A 23,852-nucleotide genomic window follows, 5' to 3' on the forward strand; every position below is an offset into this window, starting at 1 on the left:
ATAGCGAAAACGTCCGCACTGTGAAAATAAGTGTATAAATAAGATTACTATAACTAATGTAAGTCAAAATAGTGTTTAAATCACAATTTGTACATAAAAGCACAAAAACAAAATTAAGTATTGATGAAAAGTGAGTAAGAGGCGAAAATTCGCATCAATTTTCAAAAATCTGAAGGAAGCAAAGTCTTAAATTAACAAATTTCAGACAAAATTAAGGCAAAGGATTCAAATATCAGCAATATTATTCAAAATATCGGCAGTAGGTAAGATTATTTGCTACAAAATTAGTAAACCAACTAAGTCACACTTAGTTCGAAGTAAGATTTTCCAGTTTCGGACAATAAGTAAGGAAAAAAACTGTCAAGTAAAAGAGAATTTCATTATTATTATTTTCTAATCCATTAAAAATTCTATTATAAAATCCTTATTAAAAGGTTCGTGCTTCCAAAAAAAATATTATAAAAAAATAAAGAGGATGCAAAAAATTTCAAATTAAAATTTTAATGTAGAGTTAGTCAAAAGTGCACGTGCTAAAAATTCTTGTTTTTGTAAAAAAAAAAATTAATATCATAAAAAATTTATAAAAACCTTATCGTCTTGAGTCTTAATTTATGATTTATGAAAAGGAGGAAAAATGACCTTCAGAACAAAAAAAAATTTTTTTTTTTACTACATACTTTTAGGGGCCATTTTTCATAAAAACATTTTTTAATTAATTAAAATTCTTTGAACTGAATATAATTTGGTGTAACACAGGTCTTTAAACTCTCATGAAAAATTATTATTCTTGGATTATTATTCAACCAAAATTCATAAATTATAACGCAATTTTCTTGAAATTATTAAAGAATTTTTCCATAATATAATTATAGAATTAATTTTCCATAATTATGCTCTTGGATATTGTATGGCAATAACCTTGATTTATTTCATTAAGGATTGCATTTTTTATTTTCTCTTTTTAAAAAATTATGAATAGCTTATGAATTTGTTTCATTGTTTTTTTTTTAACTTAATATAATTAAAATATTTTACTTTTCGGATTTAGTCGTAATACCCGTACGAATAAAAGATTTTAAATATCGGAAATAATTGACATACAGTTTCATACAAGCTCTTGTCTATCCGTTTGTTAAAAATTTCAGCTTTATAGCGCTAACAGTTTCTAATATATGAACAATCAGCTTTTGAAGTTTTATGGTAGCTACCACATAAATCATTCTGACAGACGGATTAACAAACAAACATTGCTAAATTGAGACTGGATTCGACGCTGATCAAAAACATATACTTGAGTCTATTTCTCTTACCATTATTTCTCATCGTTACAAACTGTAAGGCAAATTTTTAATACCCTTCAAACATATGCGTTCGTACGGTTATAAACATCTCAATATTGAGGTAATAGCGATGGACAACTTCTTAACTCTAACAATTTCATAAAATTTTTAAGTTGATTCTGCAACCTCTTTATGGTCCAAAATTTATGTAATTAAGATAATTGAATTAAAATTTAAAATCCAATAAGATCAATTTATAATGCGTTTTTTCAATTTACGTTATCGCTTTAATATTCAAAAATTTTCCTTAAAGAAATTCATAACATAAGTTCATACCAAATCACGGAGAAGTCTTGGTAATATTGCATTTCATATTAAAAATGTTATTCAATTCCAATTTCACTTCTAAAATAAATTAATTTCTTTGTTTTTCTATTGAGTGAAACCATAAAAGTGAAATTCCATTGCAATTCTTGTGCTAAAAGAAGCTAATAATGTTGAGCTTCAGGAAGTTGCATGTTGCAGGAATTTTTAACAATATTAGAAATTTTTTCTTCATATCCTTATTTTATATCAATAGTAACTCTTTGGATTTTCCTATCAATAGCTCTTAAAAAAAATTCGTGTTTAACACTAATGACAGGATAAAATAAAATGCTACTTATAGAATCATTGGTACTTTTAGAAGAGATTGTAATTAAAATTTTACAGTTCACATTCTCTTGATTCACTTCAATGAAATTAACTTATTAACAATTAGTTATCTTAATCTCGCTTAATAACAATAATGTCGCGACATGACTACAAAGTATTCAAATTTAATTCATTCTTCAATATTGTATGTATGTATATGTAGTTTTCTTCAATGCTAGAGCTCTTATAATGTAAGAAACTTGGTCAAGAACGTATAATTTAGAAACAACTCAATTTTTTTATTATCAATGCCAACGATATTTGCATAATTTCAATTACTCATACAATATTAAGCAAGCTCGTATACAAGAAAACAATTCCCACCATATATGTAGATGGTCAAATTTGCATGATGTAAGCATAAAATATTTTTGTCGCCAATTTAAAGAGTTCTGCTTTTGTTGCAAATTTTGCATTGAACAAAATTAAATAAATAAAATTGTGGTTTTTTTCATTAAATTTAATTTAACAAAATATTTTTGGATGAATAATGGCTGGAATAAAAATGCGAGAGAAAACAAAATGAATTTTTCCTTTTTACCAAAAACTTTACAAACAATAAGATGGGTATTGTTTTTGGACCAAATTTTGTATATTGTGTTTTTGACAATAATATGTACTTCACCGTTTCGAAGTAGGACGAAAAAATATTGGGAAATCTGTATAGTTCTATTGACTCTATTTTCATTGATAACTCATTTTGGATTGGGATGCGTATAATTGAACTTTGAAGGGTCATTGAAACAGTAATAATAAAAACAGTCAGAAAATTAACTCAATATTATTATGAATAATGATAAATGCAAATCAGCAACAGCAGACTGAAGACGTATAATATTAAATGGAAATAATCAACGACATTGCCTTATCTTCTGTTTAAAACCAAATTAAATTCCAATCTAAGACAAGGATGTACAAAATTAATTTTCAAATTGGAATGAATGCAGAAAACGGGCAATCCGGTCAGTTATGTGACGACCACACCAGATTTTTTTTCCATTTTATTGTCCATGACAAAACCAACAATTCAAAACATTTTTTTTTACAACATTTTATATAGACAATGAAAAATATTAAAATTTTCCATTTATGGTACATTATGTGTGTTTATGAATAAACAAACATGTGTATGTATTTTAAAAATTTTTTTTTAATTAAATTTTCTTGGCACAGAATAAGGACGAATTGTAAGCTACATATACATTATATGTAGATTGACATGTCGAAAGTCGGGCAAATATATTACATATGCATGAATTTCTAGCACAAAATTTTTAAAATCTAACTTCAATACATCCTTACATACACAATTACAAATTTATGTATATGCAAGTATAAAGTTGTAAGACTATTCTTAAATTAACACGATAATATTTTTAAATGGTTTTATAAATTACAGATATGTATGTGTGTTTATTGATTTCTAAACCAAAATGAGAAATTAATGATTGTTAAAAATAACTTGTTGCAAATATTTTAAATAAAAGGACAATGACATGCTTTTGATTGGTATGTGGTCCCTTAATGTAAACACAACAACTTGTAACAATCATTTGGATCTAACCATAAATTTCACATACATATTACATACGATAATAGCAATACGAAAATACTTTAAAAGAGAGTTTTTTGGGTAATAGTTTAAATGGATGATGGTTACCTATGATACTTATGGTGATCGATTACAAAGTGAAATAATTATAGACACGATTAGAGTAATTTTTAAAGATCTGTAAATTTTTTTTTTGAATAAAACAAAACTAAGACGACATTTTACGAATTTCCGACATTTTCGTATAAATTATAATAACAATATAACCGTAAAATTTCCTAGAATATAGGAATACAATGTCGCTTAAATCAATAACACTGTTGATTGATTTAAATCACACTGTTTAACTCAAGAATTTCTTAATATGCAATACAGTTAGAAAATAACCTCAAATTCAACTAAACTTCAAATCAAAGCTACCTGTTACATACAGAATACGTAAGAAAATTGAAATTTCACTATTTTCGCAAAGTGACAAGCTAGAAGACGAGAGTGGTGCACAAAATCATCATCCTACAAAATAAATTATTTATGAAATCCATGAAACGGCCACAATTTGAGACTTCTACGGCTTATATTCTTAAAAAATAATGATGTTAAAAATTTGGAAATAATAGCTATGTGGTATGGTTCAATTTCAGAGCCAATTTTGTCATTCTAATCTTTAACTATAGTGTCCCGCGGCATAAGAAGCGTTTAATCAGTCTCCAATATTTGCCAAATTTGAAAAACGTAAAAAACGACAGAAAAGCTGGAACTAGGTTAGGTTAGGTTAGGTTGTCTCCCCGATGGGTACACATAGGTTAACTAGAATGGAAGCATGCCCCCTAGGGGCACAAGACCACTAAGATGCGGCCCGCAAGCGCACCGCAGATCCCGCAGCCATCTACCAACTCAGCACATCTAATGGCGCCAGATGGAAGAGAATCTCGAGAGCCTGAGTAGGGGTGAAGCGTAATACTCCACCAATACATATCATCGCCATTCTTTGAATCTTGCTTATCAGCCTTAGGCCCCCTGCTGTGTGGAGCGCTGGCCACCACACCAGAACGCCATACATCAGGATCGGCCTCACTACTGCGGTGTATAGCCAATAAACCATGTTTGGTTTCAGGCCCCACCTCTTCCCGACGGCTTTTTTACATGAGTAAAGCGCAATAGTTGCTTCCTTACTCTCTCCATAACGTTGGACCTCCAGTTCAACTTTGAATCAAGAATTAGAGCCAGGAATCTAACCTCGCTGCTAAAGGATAAGCGGATTCCGTTGAGTGTCGGCGGAGTTGTTGTTGGTATCTTATATCTCCTACTGAAAATAACCAGTTCCGTCTTTTGTGGGTTGATAGTCAACCCACAGCCGACAGCCCAGCCAGACACGAGGCTCAGGGCCCTCTGCATCAGCCAACTTAGGGCATGAAGGTGCTTTCCAGACCCCGCAACAGTCAAGTCCAGCAGCGTAAGCTATCACCTTGCAGCTCTCCCCCTCCAGACTCCCCCTCCGCGACACGACATTGTTAAATGCGCCCTCAATATCCAGGAAGGCAGCCATCGTATACTCCCTGCAGTCCAGAGATTTTTCAATGTAGTGTATGAAAGAGTGGAGGGCCGTTTCCGTTGACCTCCCCTTACGATACGCATGTTGTGCCAGAAGCCTTGGGTTAAGGTTACTCCTTATGTTTACGTCCATCAACTTTTCCAATATCTTTAATGGAAAAGACGTTAAACTGATAGGTCTAAGATCCTTTGGGCAGCTGTGAGAACTTCTCCCAGCTTTAGGGATGAAGACCACCTTAGGAACATTCCACGTTTTTGGAATGTAGGTTAAGTCTATACAGCACTCATAGATGATCTTAAGCCAAGGAAGGATGACCTCCGCAGCGCATTGTAGTTCTGCTGGCACTATGTCGTCAGGGCCAACCGACTTAAATGGATCAAAGCGGCCAATGGCCCAGAGTATTCCCCCTTCATTGATTACCATGATCAGTATTCCCCCTACCGCGCAGGACTCGGCAAAATGACTATTCGGAGCAAGGCTGGAACTAAAAAGCGCTTGTTTTTTTTCAATTTTGTTTCTGAAAAGTAGTAAAGTTCTTTTTTTTTTATTTAACTTTCACAAATTTTTATTCCTAAAAATAGCTTTTTCCTGCCTGATTTTTAACACAAAAGTCCAAATAAATAAAAAAATACCATGTTTAGTGGAACGAAAAGACAATAAAAATTTTGAAATTTATTTTCTTCCTTCTTCAGGGCAATCAACCTGTCCTTTACGATAACAGCTAAGAGAGGAAAGTATTTTAAATTCCTTTTTTAAAACCTTATTTCCAAATAATTCACCAAACCATATTGCAATGGAAATGTCGGTCAAAAACAAAATTCTTTATGAAATAATTTACCCAGGAAAATTTTATCTTACTCTTTTCACCTTTTAAATATTCTAAATTTAATTAAATACTGTATACGTTACATAAATAATTACACTCACGGCAAACTGTAAATCATATGAGTGCCCCAACTTAACTTTATATGAAATCGACCATTTTCCTGGAAAACTTTTATGAATTTTTAGTGGATTTTTACGTTGTTCGCAGGTAAAAAACTTAATTTTTTTCTTTTAATTTCATTTTGTCTAAAAATAACCTTTATAAAACAGGATAACATCGTTTAAACTTTAACCATTAAAATTACATGCGTATTATAAGGCTTTTGTAGATGAGTAAGCGGAAGTACTACCCACCTGTAAGATGTTCGTAAAAGTTATAGCCACAACCACTAAAATATGTTCTGCTTTTCCCTTTTCCACGTGTTTCAAAATACTTCTTTAATTTTTATTAAACATAAAGAATGATATTTTATTACAAAATTCTGATTTCATAAATCCTTTTGTCACGTATAAAAAATTTTTGCAACTAAATTTTATTGGTAATTCGTGATTGCTTTTATTAAAGCTTCTATGTATACACAATACAAAGGTGACCCTCAATTAAACCTTCGAGCAACTTTTCTCATAAAAAAACAAAAGAAATAAAAGTAATTTTTGTGCAATTTATTTTCAATTTTAATATATTGATTTTAGGCAGATATTTGAATACTTTCAAGACTAAGTCCAAGAAATTCAAATAATTAATGTGGTTCATTTGTTCGCTTTATTGTAATTACCAAAGAAAAATAAAGGCACCCTTAAATGTTGCAGTTTTACGTGACGTTAATAGATTAAGGTCGCCATAATCGAATTTTGTTAAAAATGAAATTCTTTTGAAAATCTACCAAAATATTCGCCAGAAATGAGAAAAATACACGATTTGCCAGAAATGAAAAAAATTTAACCTCAATTCCTTAATTTTATTGAGCGAATCTCTATTGATTTCGTAAATTATTGTGATAAACTGCAGTATATCCAGTTAATTTTCGAGGGCTACAGCTGTAAAATAATTATAATTTAAGAAAATAAGTAGAAAAGAACCCAGTAGCTTCTAAAACAAGTAGCACTGACATTAATGCAATTTAAATAGTTTCCAGTTAACAAAATTCAATAATCCTTAAAACCGATTAGAAAAGAATTTTCATTCGTGTTATTTTATAGTAGAATGAAGTTATTTACCCGTTTTTATATTTTCTTTGCAATATTAAATGATCTTTTGGCATAACATCCTGTAAACAGACTTTAAATAAATTAGGCAAACCATAAAAAATTTATCTACACCTTAACTGTGTTTGAAAAGCACGGTATATAAACTATAACCGTTTATTATTTCGCTTCAATCGCTGGAAGTAATAACAATAAATTTTTGCAATTACAATATTGAAGGCACTACACAAAATTTTGGATTTTTCATTTTATAAAAAATTAAATTATTTTTATGCTTTATGTAAGGTTGCATGTTCACACATTTTGTTAGCAGTTCAATTTGATTTATTGTTTCCGATACAGTTTTGATTTTATAAAATTTTTAATAAACAAAAAATTTTAACATGAAAAAGCAAAAATTGTTGTAACAATATTGTGCCTAAGCAAACAAAACAAGTAAATTCATACGCGAATACCTAAAATATTTGTCGGCATTTTCCATAAATTGCTCAAGTATCACTAATTTACATTGCTCATGAAGGAGTGTTTTCCAGTTTTCACTTCCTACTGTCCAATACGCAGAAATAATGGATGTCTTATTACAATAATAGTCTTGCTTTCATAAGACCATTACAAGATTAGTTCAGCAATCTTTCCATTAAAGACACAGTATACATTAAAACTAAGAAGTTTTATATATATACTTTAAACGCTCGTCCACATATCAAAAAGCACTTTGTGCAATTGAACTTTTGTAGTTCAATGATAAGAAACGTGTTGAAGTTGATAGGCAAAAATGAATTTTTTCCAATCTCTTATAGCCTCTTTCTAGATACTTTAGTAACAAAAAGTATCATCATTTGACACTGTTGACTATCACATTCTTATGTGAAAGATTAGTAAATTAATCTTGTTGCGAAATTAACTTTACAGTTTGCAATCTAGAAACTGTGGCTTAACACTATTAAGTAATGCTATTGCCACTTTGAAAGTAAATATTGAACACTGAATACGTAAACTAATACACCATAAATTATAATTAACGTGGACTCACTATATTCGTTCCCCACCTGAATTATACGCAATTCAACACACAGTTAGAGCCAATATATTTCAAATTTAAAAAAGAAGTTTCTTCTCTTCCTCAATTACGTCCATAATCCAAATGCTGCTATTGAAAAACCCTTTATTTTAATAGTTTGTCATTATTGACATAACTTTTTTTTTAATTTCTTATAATTTTTTTAATTTCTAATTTCAACTAAAGTTTCATGTGAAAATTGAAATGTAAAGAAAATGTTCAAAACAATTTTTTTTTTTCAAGAGTCTTATTTATTTTACCAAAATAAAGCAATAATAAGACCTCAGGAAAATTCAACATAACTTTTATGATTTTGGGTTGCATTTTATTTTGACTAAGAAAATAAAAAAATTTCTGTTTTATTTTTAGTGTAAACCGCACTAAATATGACATTTTAGTTTTTGTTTCTCAAATTATTTTTAATTTCGACTTTTTAGTTTTAGAGGGTACGATTAAAACAAATATTGAAGACAAAATTAAAAAATTACAGACGTTTTAATAAAGGATTCTTATGCAAATATTTGAGGCAAAGTTCATTTTGCATGTATTTTAAAAGTTCTTCATTATGAAACGAGGTTTTTAATTTTAAATAATTAATTTTGCATTTGAATTAAAAAGAAAATTTGATATTCAAAATTATTTTTTGAACTCAAATACAAGAAATTGCATTGCGGTTTTCATATAAAATAAAAGAATTTTTAATAATAATTTAAAAATAAATTTTGAACTTTTAATATGGTAATTTTGTTCCAAGCGTAACGAATGAATTGCAATTGAATTTGATTTCAGTTAAATTTTGGTTATTTGGTAATACATTTGAGTTATCCTTGTAGATACAATAGCATAGGAAAACCAAAATTTAAATCCCATTGAGAATCCAATTTCTATTGAAGATATTTCCAATAATTTCAGAAGAAATACAATGTATGTAAATTATATTTTGAAAATTGTATAAAATATCTCAATCTCTGATAATTCGAAGTACAAAAATTACAAAACCCATAGTAGTAAAATTTTCTCATTTGGGTGTCATTATTTTTTTTCTTCTATCTTTATTCTTTTTTAAAAGAAAATTTATTTGAATTTTTAAAACTTTATTGTAATCAAATATTTTTGCTCTTATTTAAATGACATTTTCTTTTAAAAGAACAACCTTCTTCTAGAGTACCGCGGTAACACAAACCCATTTTTATCTAAGAAAACAATTTTATACGAACACTAATCAATCACTTTCCTCCTTTTTATATTAATAAAAAGTCATCATTTCAATATAATTTCCTTTTTAAAAATGATAAAAAACTTATGAAAAAGTCATTAAATAAAATCCATTAAAAGGGACCATAAAATTAGCATACATGATGAGCTCAGAAAATTTCGTTATAATGCAGGGAGTAGGTATATAATATAACTCAGTTGTATTTGGTTAACAGGCAACAAAAAACAAGAAAAGAAATGAAAGAAAAAAGCTACCAAATCGCTTTAAAGTTATTACCATTCTTCATATTATGCATAGCGTTCTCAAAGAAAACCACAAAATTATAAAAGAAAAAAAAAATTAAATACATATTATTATAAAAGAAACATGACACAGGCAACATTCCACCAAATTAGAAAAAAAAAAACTTTTGATATTATCCTTCAAGGATTTAATATAATTTTTTTACATTAAAAATAAAATATAATGTAAAAATTCACGTGTGTTCATTAGGATTACCACCGCCGCAGTCAGTATTAATTTTAAGAAATCCTCCCTTAAAAATAATCAAATTTTGGTTGAAAGTATAAAAAATTCTTATACCTGCCTTAATTTTATTTTCTTTGTCGTTTTTCTAAGGATTTTATTAATTTAAATTTTAAAGGAAGTTTTACTTAGACGCACACTCAAAAAAATCTGAATAATTAAACTTAAAATTTGCTTGAAATTTGTTAATTTCAAGCAAATTTTAAGTTTTTGAATGATTTTTAATTTCTTGAACCAATTATCAACAAATTATACACTGTTAAAGCTCTCAGCGATTTCAGTTTTTGTATGTGGTAGTGTACACTTACCGAAGACAATTCTTTTGCCTGATTTTCGAATACAAAAACTATTAAAATGTAAGTTCATCCAACTGCTTTTAAAAACAAATTTGTTAATGGCTCCTAAATATTCTTAAAGAACTTTCTAACTGAAGATTATAAGTTTCTATATTGTGGCTCCATGCCTCATTAACATAGAATTTTATACTATTCTAAGGAAGTGAACTATTTATTTTTAATTAATTCTTTAACCATAAATAGTGTGGCAACCCACATAATATTCTGTAAATTACTAAATAAACGTTCGTCCTTAAAAATACAATGTTTTAGCCTTAAAAATTATTGTATATTAATAATTTTCCATTTATTTTTGGTTCATATATAGCTATTTAATTTTAAAGAAGAGAAAAAGTATCCTGCTATTAACTAAAATGTAAAAAAAAAACTCTTACAAAAACTTGTCAAAGCCAAACCAAAGAAAATGAAAATGATAAAGGAAAACTTGTATTTTTATATTTAAGAATCCTCATAAAATTGTTCATCATTATTTTTCTGTTTCCCATACTTAAGGTTTTTTATTCTTTGTATAACAAAGTATATTTTTTTATAAATAAATTCATGCAGTTTCTCTTAATAGCTAGTTGAATTTAAAAAAAAAAAAAAGAAAAAAAACAAATTTCATTTCGTTCGCCTACTGTAAATGTTTTTTTTTATTGAATTTCTCATAATTTTCGTAATTAAGCTCATTTTGAAAAAAAAAATTGTGTGTGGTTTGAAACATTGCTAAAAGAGTATACTTAAAATGATCTTGATTTTTGTGATGGTTCCGTGATGGATCCGCTTATGTGTTTTATATCAACAATAATATTATTAATTGTGACGGTATTTTAACAGATTTTCTCAGTAAATTTATAATTTGTAACAAAAATAATTTTAATAACAAAAATAATTTTAATTATTTTTATTTTCAAAATTTATAAAATAAAATAATGATTTTTTTTATAAAATTTTTGGATTTTAACCCATTACGCTCCAGCTTAATTACTATTGTGATAAGTATACTAATGAAAGATAAGGATAAATGAAATACAAAATATGGCTGTTGTAAATAATGTGATCTGAATATGTGCATAATTTAGTGACTTTTACAATATAAACATTCTACCATAAACTCACCAACAATTTATACAAATCATTTGAGTGGAAAATCAGTTGCAACGTAATTTTCGAAATCGAAGTGCAAAGCATTATTTGAAAATTAAATTTTATAGGAATATCTCTTTAAATAGTTATTTAAGAAATCCAATTCAGGTTCTCTCCTACTCTTAGCTTCTGGAATAACCTTCTTTCAACACTAACAGGGAAAGAATAAATTACTAAAAATGTCTAATATCTTTATTACTATCATTCTTTGTGGTACAAACGGAGTGGTATATTAGTTATGCCCTTGCAAACATATTCCTTTTCAAAAGAGATGAAATACTATTTATTTTCCATAAAAATAACATCAATACACTTGTGTTTTCCAATTTGTGTTTGCAATATTTTACATAATATTATTATACCGGAACTGAAGTGATTATAACAAATTTTGTTATCACGTTAATATAATTTTCATTGGAAAACTCATATATCGATATATAAATAGAAAAATTTTAAATAAATAATATCCTTGTTCAAGTCAAAATTCTTCTGTTATAGATTTGGTTGTCATATACAAGTGTATTAGGATAACAATTTCCATTTTCATCATATAAATTTCATATAAATTGACTTCATCTCAAATTTCCAAACAGTTTTCTTAAAAAAAAACGAAAAAAGAAACCGAATATTTTTATCTCAATGCGAAGAAGGTAATAATAAAAATGTCATATTATAAAAGATTTTAATTTCCTTCCATACGATATCACTATTTAAAAGGATAAAAGATAACATTGCTTCTCCTTACCTATGTATATGTGAATGTGTAGGTAGAACAAAATAAAAACAACCAAAATAAAAAACCAATAAAAATAAAAGGGGGGTGTTTAAACCCTACAGGGAAATTTTTCGCAAAGATGTGAAAGGAAACATTTTCTCTTTTCTTATACTTTCTGAGGTTTTCATAATTTTCTTTTTTTCTTTCTCTTTATTTTTTACTATTGCGCTTAAATAAATGAATACAAAAAATATTTTTAGAGTATAAAAACCTTTAATAAACAATAAATTTTCTCTACAAAATGTCTAACACACACTAAAGATTTTTTTCTACAAAATAGCAGATGTGCGCTATTTGAAAATCTAAATTTGGAAAATTTTTTGAATTCTAAAAGGTGCCACAATTTTCTTTTCTTTTTTAGAAAACCTCATTCTAATTTTTAAGCACTAATAACAATACTTAAAAACGCATTTAATTTAAAATATCTTTTTTGCCGGGTTTTCCTTGAAATTTTTTTTTTAAATTTCTCTTGAAAACTAAGAAGAAAGAAAAGAGAAATTCAAAATTTTTTAATTATTTCCAAGCATTTGAAGCCGACATCCTAACTTTTACATACTTAATATACTTAAAATATAAAAAGAAGATTAATTAAATTAAATTATTGCTAATTTGTTAAACGTGTAAAAAAGCCTATAATAGAAGGTAATTATTTAAAAATTTTCGCTTCGTTATAAGAAGAAAAGCAAAATTTAAATTTCAGAGTAATTTATTTCTTGGTAATATTTAAAAAAATTTAAAATAATTTTTAAAAGTTATTAGAAATTCACTGGAATTCAATAAATTTTTGAATATTAAATGTGTGTGGGTAAAAAGTTTTGATCGTATTTGAATAATTTCATCGTAAAAATTTTTTAATTCAAAATTATACTTTTTCAGAAAATTAAGAGAATCGACTCGATTTTCATACTTTCTACATATTATCAAAGCGGTATATGCGGATACGGTATACTGCGTACACATACATGCCTTCTAATAGAGGAATTGTTCTTTATTTAAATGGAATAATTTTTTACAAACTTAAAGCAAATTCCTTGAATATATCAGATTTTGAAAACACTTAAGTGGAAAAAAATCTCCTTTATTCAATTATTTGGAAGTATTCCTACAAGAGATTAAATTTGAAATTTAAATTTTATATTAATCCTTACTTCTTGAAAAAATGAAAATTTTCAAATAAGTTAGTCGAATTTTCATATTATGTAATTGTGCTGATATGAAAATAGCGCAATATTCCTTAAAAACATATTTATGAGAATAAATAAAATAGTCTAAATCTATTGGATATACGATAAGTACATATTCCTCGAATAAAACATCACAGAAAAAGCCTTTAACACTCACTAAATTAATTGTTAAGTTCGATTCTCCTAATATATTATGTAGACGCAACCTCAATCAATTCCTTACGATTATTCTCACATACAATTTCGTTGAGGCATGATATCGTTCATATTAATAAAAATTATTGTACAAATGAAAAATAAAATAAAAAATTATTTGCACTCAATAATTTGTTTTTCTATTTTGTTATTTTTTTTGTTTCAGATGAGTAATTAGCAAAGTCATTGCTTCATTATAAATACTAATTGTAAAGAATAAATAAAAGAACAAATACGAACAAGGATAAAACATTGAAAAGGAAACAAAGAATTTTTTTTAGTGTTTTCTTCCTATCTGCAAAGTTAATGAACACTATAACAACTAATAGGATTTAAATAAGGAAATAAAGGACGAAGAAACAAAAAAAAAAAACAAAGCACTATTAAAAGGAAATACAAAAATAATAACGTGAATATACAAATTTGTTTTTTCTTTTCCGAAAATTTTAGTAACACAAACGAATAATTTATCAAAAAGAACACAAACTCGCAAACAAAACTATTGGAAGACATCAAGAATTTTTGGAGTAAAATATAAGAAAAGAAAAAATATTAAAGTTGTGAATAATAACAATTTACCAAAATTGGTTCCAAACTATTACATAAAGCTTAAGAAAATATAAAGGATATTTTGTGAATTGTGCAACTTGCGAAGTTTTACGTCTTCAAAAAATTTGGGATTGGATAATTATAACGAATCAAAATGGTAAGTTAGATTTGAAAATTTTCAAATTTATAAAAACAAATATTCTTTGTTTTTCTAAATTTTTATCTAAAATTACTATTTTTAATGTTAAGAAGAGTTTTACGACAATAAAAATGTCACTCCCTGTAGCATTCACCTTTTAATAGCAAAATAATATTGCTATTACAGCAACTCTGCCGGAAAAATGCAAAATAATTGTTGAATATTTCCCGCTAATTAAAATAAAATTCATTTTGGGTTTGATTTGAAAAGAATTTTAAGTATAAAATAGAGAAAACGAGACATTCTAATAGAAAAAATTTATAATGCCCCTGAAAGTATGCAATTTTCTCTTTGCCAAATTATGAATGTAAAAATGAGGCTAATTTCATGGTCATTGCAATTATATAAATTAGACACGGTATTTATATAAATTATTCATTGATTCGGTAATTATCGCTTTAGCTCAAATTAATAGCCAGTTATTCATAAAAATTATTTTACAACAACTCATTTAATGTTTACTCGCGTATACTTTTAAACGTGCTTTGTTCCTGTCTTTCAGAATTTTGGAAGAATGAAACAACAAGAGCAAAATTTTCTTGTAAAATTTTTGTCAATTTTAATTAATTTCAATTTATTTTAATTATAAATTAAATTTTTAATGAATCTCATACTTGTATTGTACGACTTAAACGAAAACATAAAAAAAGTTTGAAAAATTGTCATTTATCTAACCAAAAGTTTTCATTTGAGAAATCCCCTTTAGAAAAGTCTGAAAAATTTTTCTACTTGAACTTTTTAACGATATTATAAATTTCTTATGCGGGCACCTACTTATTTTAGAAAACGTGCTAGTAATTTTTGAATCAGCGACCTTGTTCATGTAACCTTGTACATTTTTCTTTTAATTTATCACCACGCACTTTTAAAAACATTTTTGAATGTTTTAAAGTCTGGAATAGTCAAAAGAATAAACGAAAAAATTTTTTGTTATAACATCTTTGAAATTAAAAGACCCATTGGAAACCATAGAACTTCTCAATTTTTGTTTTCTTTTTCTTGTTTTATAATTTTGTATTTCTAAAAGTTTTCAACCTTTTTAGGTTCATGGAAGGTCAGACACACCAATTCTTTAATATTTGCCAAACATTACTTTCATTTCACTTGACCCAGTAATTAACTGCCACTGTAAACCTTTAGACTTATGTGTTGTATAAGGTAAAAAAAAAACCAAGAAATAAAAGGGAAAAAAGGAAAACTAAATAAAAAAATTGTTTTCCTTTTTGAAAAATTAGCAACCGAACATCCTTTTCCTTTTTTTTTTTTTGTTTTCATGTTTTCTTTTTCTTTTTGTTTCATAATTTCCCTTCTTTTAAATTTCATTTTGTGTTTTTTTAATATCTTTAGGGAAAATGAATAAGTTCGACCAGATTTCACTTTCCTTATCGCCTATAATTTCCCCAGAGAAAAATTTTCATTTATAATTTTCTTTTTTGGTAAAATAAAAGCGATTTTTCTTTATTTTTTTCCCTGTCCCCTATTCAAACACTAAGCATTTCTTCACTATTCATAAATTATCTGAAGAATTATATTTAAACAAGAAGAGTATTGAAGAAGGGTTTACCTAATGAACCCAGAAACGTTAATGTTGTCCTTCGACGTCAAATGTTTGTTTTTTAAATTTTCGCCGCCTTTGTACAATTTTTCATTGAAGACTTTATTTCCATGAACTTATAAACTAGAACTTAAAGTGATCGGAACTTCTATCGTGTTTGTTTTCTTTTAATTCTCCCGATAGGGTTTATAATATTATCTACTTTAAGCCTTAATTTAACACTTTTGCTCCTATCCAGGAAGAAGTAGCTGTTAAGATTCTTACATTGTTTGTGAAAAAGAACGTTTGCATAGTTGTATTTTTCAAGTTCGTTGAATATTTTTTGAAATACTTCCGAATAATTTAAGAATTTCATGAATTGCACTTAAAACGCGTCACCATTAAAACTTATACCATTAAATTTTAAAATTCGAAACCAACCAAATTTTAAAATTCAATTAAATTACAACATTGGTGCATAATACATAAATTTACTATAAGTTTGTTTTGTTTATAATAGGTACTAATTTTCTATGAATACGAAAGGCTTAATTACCTTTTGAAAAAATGGCACAGAAAGTATTCTAATTTAAAAATTCATTGTTATTGTTTGGATTACTAAAAAAGAAAATTTGTTCTTTTTTTTTCGTTGATTAAAGTACCTTTATTCTAGAAAATTTTACATTTCTTAATTTCGTTGAATTTTCTGATTAATTTGAATGATACCCAAAGGTAGTTTCAATACCTTAACAATTCATTGCGCTCACATCATAATATGACGCAAAATTGTATAACTTGAAAGGGCTAGTTAACTTCCGATTTAAGAGTTAAAATAAGAGTTTATTTTATGTAGCTTACACAACTTTGTGCCAAGTGAGCTCATTGAAATTTAATAACGAATCAAACTATTTCAAAGTTGAAACTGCCAAATAAAAAGTTCTAATGAAGAGAAATTTCCTTAATTCCTTAAATCATATTCCAAAATTTACGCGGCTAAACAAATTCAATATGAGCGTGTTGCTTCAAATAGTTTTACAGTAGGTTTTCAAGCATTATTTATAATCCGCCAGATTGATTAAAATAGCGAATTTTCTTTATTATTTTTCTCCATCTCGTTTTATGAAAATATAAAATTTCATGATTTCCTCTTGCCTATAACGTAAACTAAAAACAATCATTCAAAAGAATGAGATAAACGTGACTGAATTTTTAACATAAAAGCACGGCGATAGAATATTCATTATTCAAAAAAAAAATAAAGCAAAAGCAAGCGAAGAAAGTAGAAAACTTTTAGTCAAGGTCTAGAACAATGTCTTAATTTTCCACCAAAAACAAAAAGTATTTTTAACCTTTAATAATAAAGCGAAAAATTCTATAAAGGAAAATGAAAACCCAAAATTTAAGGTAAAAGTATCGAAAATAGTTAATACAGTGCTTTTATTGAATAAACGTTCACATTTTGAATTTAAAATTCAATTTCATAAGGATTTTAAATCCTTTTACGCTTTCGTGGAACGACGAAGTTTTAACAACTCTTGATTACAATTTTTGTGTTACAATGAACAATATTATTCAAGCTTTTATAAACCATATAATTAAAATGTACGTGTTGTTATAATTTTTGATATTATGTTGGCATAATTTTTAGACTGGTACTGTTACGATAATTTAGAAATATTGAAATGCACAACTTAAAATATTGAAAATAATTCTTAAAAAATGCTTGAATAATTCAATCACACTCAAACTCAGTTGAGTAGATTGATAATAAACCAATAATATTTTTCTATATTCAGTGTGTTTGACAATTATTGACAGCACACTGTATATAGAAATCTGTGGAGAAGAAATGCGAATAAAATTTAATAAAAACTATTTATAAATTGCGCTATACTGAAAAATCAAACTATTCTTAAATTGCAAAACATTCAATTTGAAAAATTTCAGAGAAGCAAAATATTTCACACTTTGTTGTGTGAATTTCAAGAGAGCGACTAGCATAAGTTCAAAAACATTTTTTAATTCAAAAAGTTTTGAGAACAAAAGGAATAATTTCGAGTTTTTTTCCACCATTTGATTAAATTTTTTCTTTACTCAATTACTTTGCATTTAGTTCTTATCTTGATCGTTAGCCAAAATGGAACTTTAAAAAATTTTTTGAAGAAAAAATTCAACTTTAAATAAAAAAGTATTTTAATTTTTCTATTTTACTCTGGAACTCCTGTACCATAACGAAAACCTTATTCAATATATAAAGTTTTTAAAGGGTTAGGTTAGGGTTAGTTGTTGTTTTATTTATGCGCCGTATATGGTGCCCCAGAACGTTAAAGTAGAAGATAATGAAGGCCAAAAATAAAAATCAACCGCAATTCTCTTGAATCCGAAAAACTTTAAGGAGATAAGTGTTTATGTGTAAAACGTCATTAAGTTCAAAAGAGAGAGAAAGAAGTTCAAGAAATAAACCAAAAAGAAGAGACCAGAATAACGGAAACTTTGTGAGATCTGTAGAGATTACGATTACCGTTAATTTATTACGCGGTCCCGATGTACCCCTGACGCAACAATTTCCCACATAACTATTTTCCATAAACATATTGATAACCTTACTTAACACCTCAATCTATCCCGAATACTACAAAATTAGAAACAAACATGAAAAATATGGTTTTGCAAATAATCAAAAATATATTAATTTAAGGTTTCCTTCTATAACCAATGTAATAAAAATTATTAAATCATAATTTGTGACGAGATGAAGGCCTATATTGCACATGACGAGCATCTATAGTAAGCACATTGGCCAGTTTATCAAAAAAAATTCCGGAATCCTGTAAAACCTAACAAAAAAAAACGAAACTGAAAATTCCCTATAGAAATCACACTAAAATCAGAGGCATGTGGGATTTGAAAATTGATTTCTTCATTCCAATTCCATTTTTTTTGGCAGAGCATTAAATTAAATGGACTTTGGCCGCTGTTACTATAAATTTTATTTTTACAAGTAAATCAAAAATTTTTGGCAAACTTCCAACTCATCTGTTTTATTTGAGAAAAATTTAAAAATCAATAAAAACATGCACAATACATTCATATAAATATTTTGTCAGTGTTGTTTTTCAATATGTCGGGTGTTTTATATAAGAAAATGATGCATTTTCGAAATTGTTATCAATAAAAAAAAGAAGTTATGTAAAATTATTTGTAATAAAATCTTCATCTACAACTAAAAAATATTTATAGCTTTTTCTGAATAAATTAAATTAAATATTTTAGTAAAAGCAGTTATAAACAGTAGGGTAACTTAATAATAATCGGAACAATTTCTTTTGCTTTGGGGTGTTGAAGCCAATAAAGGAATTCCGAGATAGAAAGATCATATTTGTAAGTTAAAATAAAATTAACATCTTCGGACAGCCTATAAAGAGCAAAATAATACAACAAGGCAGACATATCAAAAATTATAAAGAAGAGTAGAAGAAGCATCACTTCAAATGTCCTTTAAATAAACCGAAAATAAATTAAACTGTTCAATGGTTCTTAACTTGTTCAAGATATTTGGATAACCAGAAGTACTGTGTTCATATTAAAGTGAAAATGTTTTAAAATCAAAAACTAGTAATTTTCGGTATAAAAAATAAAAATTTGCCCGCACAATAAATTTTAAAATTTCCCATCAATGTACGCGATGTCATTTTAATCTGTACTTGAATTGATTTTACAAAAATCACGTCAAATAAATTAATAATTAATTTTTCACATTTACAATTTTTCACAAAAATTTTATGATTTATATAAGAATAAAATATGAGAGAATTAATTAATCAAACCATTGGAAAGCCAATAACAAAGACCTACAAATAAAAAAAGTTCAAAAATATTATTGCACAAAAATGATTTAAATCTGAGTAATTAAGCAGGAAAACAATTAATTTTTATATTTTATAAATTTAATTACTTTCACATTAAATTTTCAATAAAAATAAAGATTTTTCACTAAAAACAATGTTTAAACGCAAAAATATTGTAATTAATACTATAAAATGATTAATTGGATTGAAAATCCCTTCATTCACAATAATATCAATAAAATATTTGGAAAAATAAAATATTTTATAAATGCATAGTATACATATAGTTGTTGTGCAGTTATTCCTCTACATCTAAAGCCGAAAAGAAAAAATAATTATTAAAAGGGTTGAATTCGTGTTTGTAATTCTAACAGAGATTTGCAATGGCAACACGATTTTGTAGTTTGCTGCAAAAAGCATTCCGTTTTTGTTAGGAAAACTGCAAGAGATCTTCTGCCAAATGGGCCAGCAAAAACTTTTTTTTGCTTTTTATAGCCATAACCTTAATTAGAAGAGAAAATAAATCAAACTTTGTGCCACCAGAGCTTTTTATAAAAACGCTGCTTTAGTAGATCTATTGCAGTGCAGTTTTAACTAATAAAATCTCTTGCAGTGCAAGAACTGCAAAAGGGAATTTAAGTAATATCTTAATTGAGAGAAAAACCTATTTTATAGCCCACATTTTTTTGTTTATATGAGATATATCTGTATTTGAGAGAAAGTGTTTGAAATTTCAGAGGTTTGCAACTTGATTTTCAAAATTGAAAAAGTAATTATTTCAAATGTTTTTTTTTCATAGCGCATCGCGAACTAAATTTTAATATTTTAAAACACTGAGGTCAAATCGGATTTGAAGCGGAGATATGCATCAGAATTTAAAAGCCACCTCCAGTTAATTTTAATTTTATAAATTCACTTGTTTTCACTTGTAATACATTTCTGTATATTATTAATTTTCTTAAAAATTACAAAAGTAATATGAGCATATTACAAATTTTATCATTTCCATGTTTTTGCATTATAATTATTTTATATAAAACTCAAAAAAAAAAAAATTAATTCTTTAAATGAAAACCACATTATGTTTTTGCTTTAAGGATTTTATAAACAATACGAGAATAGCATAATTTATTAGGTACCTTGTGCATGCTTATTGTAATTTTAACACTAAATAAAATTTTAACATTCTGAATATGCTACAATACAAATTGCATTTAATATAAATCACTTTTTCTCATTATGGCTTCTTTATGTTTATTTGCAGTACGGATTTGTTAATTACGCTTTGGAATTACTGGTGCTAAAACATTTTGGTACAGAAATATGGGAGAAAATAAAGTAAGTAAGAATAATTTTATTGCACATACCCACATACATATTTTACATCTATGAGTGTATGTATAATAATTGTTATAAATAGTATATTATGTATATATATATACGCTTGTCTGCACGAATTCATCATGCAATAAAACTAGATTATAAAATTCTCCCACATTTTACAATATGTTGAATTCTTAAAATTTAAGTTTTAAAATGAACCCAAAAATTAGTAAATTTTATATATATACAAATATAGAATCGTTATAACACTTGAGAAAATTAAACGATGAAATTTATAAAACCATATGATTAATTGTAAAGGTTTTAGTTTGTAAATTATGTTCTAAAGAGAGAAAGAGCAAATTTTAAATTACGCCATCTATTGGAATATTTTACAGTAATTTAGTTTATTTGCCCTTTTTTAAAGAACATTCGTAAAAAATTAAAGAAAGTTTTGTAGCTTCTTTAAGAAAATAATGAAAATGTTATAGAAATTAAAATTTAATATTGAATACTTTTTAAAATTTGAGGATTGACATTGATTTCTCATCTAAATCTTTGATTTTAGCTTCCTCGAACAAATTTAGCAGTTTTTAAATCTAAGTTTTGCATTCAGTTGTAGTATGTCGTCTATATTTGCGATTATCTATTCACTTTGGCAGTATTTGTACTATAATGAAGCAAAGAAGGCAAACATGCAGAATGTTGTAACTGTTTCCTCTCTTAAGTAGTTCTCTTTTTTTAAAAAAATATCGTTTATTTACGTAAATGTGAAGGAAACTTATTTGCCGTGAGATCCAAGAACATCTCTTTGCAGCTTGTTTACGTACTACATAAGTCATTTTAGAATTAAAATTGAAATGAGCCCTCATTCTCAACTTAATGTAATTTCAAACAAAAAATATGTTAAAATTCAATAATAATAAAAATTTTAAAATCATGTCAGCAATCGTACAGAGATTATTTCATCGACTTGCTGACTCTGAAACAAAAGAACAACATTTACTTTTTTCGAAAATGAAATTTCAGTAAAATCACAACAATTTTTTTTTTGATACACGTAGTAAAAAGATGCTAAATTTTAGTAAGATAACAAAATATCTTTGTGTATCTAAAGTATTACGTTCCTTGAGGCTATACGTGCACGTACAGTACCAATAATTCCAGTATTTTTGCTATCAAAATAATGCAAAAGTAACAAAAAATTTGGTGACAAATTTTAATATCTGCATTTTTATTATCCTTTTCAGAATATTTTCAATTCTTTATTTACAAAATGAACGTAATACAAAATTTTTTCATTTCCAAAATAACAAGGAAAAAAAGACAAAACGCAGGAGCACCATATTTTTACAACATTTCAGAAATGAAAAATGGGAATCAAAAATATTTCCCAAGACATTTCCAAAAAATATAACAATAATTTTTTTCTCCAGCATTCTTACATCATAAAAGAAAATATTGAAAACATGTTCTCATTTTTTTTATTTGGACATTTAAAAATTTAGTACTTATCATATGAGTTAGATTGTGTGGATTTGTCTACCGTTATTGCAATTGTCGTATGAATACAGTATCCTCAAATATTATATGGGGACTTTATAAAAATTTGTTTCAATTGACTTGGCTGCAGTTTATATTTAAGGCAAAGGTGATGCAATCAAATTAATAAAAGTTACAACAAGGAATCTTATGAAAAATAATCTAAGGATATTATACTCTAAAATTTTTCTTCTTGGTAATTAACCTGTTTACCAATTCATTTCTCGAAAATTCAGGCAAATCGTCCTGCAACTTCCTTTTATTATATTTAGTTAAATGACAAGGATGAATGCTAAAAAGATTTTAACGTAGGTGTGAAATGGGTTTCGTTTTTTAAATATTTTTCTTATTAATCTTACCCGTATTATCACGATGAAGCAAAATTTGTTTTTAGAAAATATTTTCTACCAATTCAGTCGTTAGTATAATCAGGCAAATTATAAAGTGGCAGAAAATAAGAACACAATGTCAAAATGCATTTGTGGTTGACTTTGTTATACACTTCGATTTTAAATAAAATACCCTTGCTTCACTTTAATTTTTTTAAAATTGGAGACATCAGTTTCCTTTAATCACAACATCTACACTTATTACTTCGTCTACAAAAAAAAATATTTCAAATCTTCTTTATTTCTTAATGTCAAAGTCAAAATCTTATATGCAATTTTGAGATCAGACATCAAATTAAAATATACAAAAAGAAAATTTCATGGTAAAAATTATATTTTATTGTACCAAAAGGTTATACCATGACTTTCAAGTACGTTATATACAACCCCACATACATAGGGAATAAAAACAATAAAATAAATTCCATACACAAGACTGAATTAGAAGCACAATATCAAATTCGCATGCATCTCAGAAGTTAAGAATTTTCTAATACAAAATTCTATCAATTACACTATTTGAATTTTATATTTAAAATTTTTTAAATTAAATTTTTCCATGAATGTTATTTTTCGATTAAAAATTGAATTTAGTTAAAATTTAAGAAAAATTTTCAATATTAGAAAGAAGTCAAGTAGATCTACATATAAAATTATATAAAAAATCTTTTTCCAATTCAAAAGTAATTTTAAATTGAATATTAAAGAAAATAAAAAAAAAATATATTTTCATTTAAGTCATCTGACTTTTAAATTATAAATTTAAAAATATAAAAATAAAATTGAAAATATTGTAATTGGAGTAATTTGCAATCACATACTGCACGTATTGAAAACTTTTTGTTTAATCCATATAAATCGATCGCATGTTATTTAACTTCTCCCAAATTTGAATGTATTAATGCTTAAATTTAGAATAACATT

At 26.7% G+C, this 23,852-nt stretch overlaps 1 long non-coding RNA gene across 1 annotated transcript; it reads left to right on the plus strand.

Moving 5' to 3' along the window:
- LOC129612046 (uncharacterized) lies at positions 1–21,018 on the plus strand. Its single transcript, XR_008697198.1, has 3 exons — positions 1–263; positions 13,711–14,250; positions 20,939–21,018. It is a non-coding gene; the product is annotated as an uncharacterized LOC129612046 (long non-coding RNA).
- The last annotated feature ends 2,834 nt before the right edge of the window (positions 21,019–23,852 follow it).

This window comes from Condylostylus longicornis, unplaced genomic scaffold (assembly GCF_029603195.1).
Source record: "Condylostylus longicornis isolate FDR11 unplaced genomic scaffold, ASM2960319v2 ptg000055l, whole genome shotgun sequence".
Classification (NCBI taxonomy): Eukaryota; Metazoa; Arthropoda; class Insecta; order Diptera; family Dolichopodidae; genus Condylostylus; species Condylostylus longicornis.